The following is a 2,394-nucleotide window of genomic DNA, read 5'->3' on the forward strand; positions in this document are numbered from 1 at the left end:
TTTTAATTTTTGATTTTTTAGCAAAAAATTCACAATACACAACACACTGTTATCTAAGAAAATTAGAAAGCTTTGAGCATAGCCTTCATTTTGGATCGAAAACGACATCTCTTTTTAGTTTCAACTTATCCTATAAACAACATTCACTTGTCTATTACCAGGATTACATGTCGTACTAATAAAGCCTTTTCTCGCCTCCTGGGTATAGTTATGCGTTTAGTGAATATTAGGTCGTACTCATCACCATAAATTATAAAATTTGCAACGTTAATGGGGTACATTTTATACATGAAACTCACATGTTCATCACCAGACTTAAAATGAGATCAGATGAAATCTTGAACCAAAGTGTCTTGAACAATTCATAAGTAATAATTAAGTGAAGAGCTAGTTACTTGATATATAACTTGTGGTTTTCAGCCAACATTTATTTGATCTTATCGATGTTTATCGATGTTTATCGATGTTTATCGATGTTTATCGATGTTTATCGATGTTTATCGATGTTTATCGATGTTTATCGATGTTTTCATCGTTTTATATGTGATAGTCTTCTACCGAATTTCTCAATTCCAAGCGATTCATGATTACGTGTCACGCATAAATGTCTGTTTTTTTACAAAATAACTTTGCTAAAATATATATCTAACAATTAGACTTCATGTCACACAAAAACCAATAACAGCGATACTAACTGCACTTCGACAAACAATGATTAAAGTCCATAACTTCATTGCATTTTCATTTGATACTTATACTCAGTGTTTTATTTAAATTAGATGAGAATTATATACTTCATTTCATAGTAAATTTGAAGCATTTTTTAAATTTTATCTCTATCAATATCAATAAACATATTATTTTTATTATATTGTATCATATTATAAGAGTATTCAATTTTTATATAATATATAATTTAATATATATAATCTATTTATTAAACTTTAATATTTTTACTTTAATTTCATTAAGTTTTTATGAGGTTATGAGGTTCATTTTTTATGAGGTTAAAAATCTCGAAAGTCGTTGCTCTCATCCAAATCAGCAATCTGTAATATGTCATCACAGTGATGAGCCAAAAAATTATATGATATAATTTCAATTTTTACTTAAATTTATGTGAATTATAATTTCCTTTTTAAATTGCACAAAATTTGAAACTTCAGATTCATAATTTTGATAACAAATTGTGACAATCATACACAAAAAATCCTCCACAGTAGCACATGACAATATATCATTATTGGATTTAATGTGATATTGCCATACATTATGAGCGGCTACAACCGCTGTATACATATTGGCCACACATATCCATTCATCCTAACTGACACAGCGCGGCATATGTGTGCCACATTCGCAGGATAAATGCAGCAACCACAACATTGACAGCGGCTTTGTGAACAAAAAAGGCGCTCAGATGTGGTCCAAAGTGATAACAGTGCAGTGATTCCTACAAGAGCAAAAAACTTGCATTTAAAATAAATAAGCAGTACCTACCACAAAAGGATTTTAAAATGATTTTATGAAAACGGTTTAAAATATCCGCGTTTTGGCCCTGCAGTAGGCCAACGGCCAGTGTTTAATGCAGAAAGCCCCAACTTACGTGTAACAATAAATAAAGTTTTTCACTTCATTTTGAAATCGGTAAGAGTATCTGATTTCAGCCGCGGGTACATAAATTTTTCGTAGATTTTTATTCAATAATGAAAATTGTTTATGCAATTTTTTTCCCCTTTAAATACTGTAAAAATTTTTTCTCCAGAACAATGCGTGTTTTAATTACGATTCTATAGCAAAATGTTTGATTGATGGCTCTGACCCAGGTTAACCAGAAAAACACATACACAATATATGTTATGTTACACTTTTTTAACAATATTATTACTGTGATGTGATAAAAAACTAGGGAAAAAGTGAAATTTATCATTGTACGCCAAGGATTTAAAACAAAAGATTATGTTTCACATCATCCTGGAATCATGTTATGTTAGTAGCAAAAATTGTGCAGTATAAATTACATCAATAAATTAAACACATTTTACATAAAATGTGGCGGGGATGAAGTGGGACACAATGAGGGTTAAATAAATATAGAAAATAGTTTTTTTAATAAAAACTTCATCATAAATTTTATATTCTTATTTAAACGCAATTCAAGATATTTATTACATTTTTTTAGATATATAAAACATTTATTATATTATAAGATATATGTCTGAAAAAGTTAAGACATAAAATATATGTAGCTTTTTTAATAAATATTGTAATAAAAAATTATAAAATATATTTTATATAATTATTTGTGAAAACTGACCGACTTACCAACACCGCGTTATCGAATCTCAGAATGTTTACGGGCTCCTCGGGTAGGTATGCAGATCTGAGGTCAAT

This window comes from Teleopsis dalmanni, chromosome 1, assembly GCF_002237135.1.
Source record: "Teleopsis dalmanni isolate 2A chromosome 1, ASM223713v2, whole genome shotgun sequence".
NCBI classification, from domain to species: domain Eukaryota; kingdom Metazoa; phylum Arthropoda; class Insecta; order Diptera; family Diopsidae; genus Teleopsis; species Teleopsis dalmanni.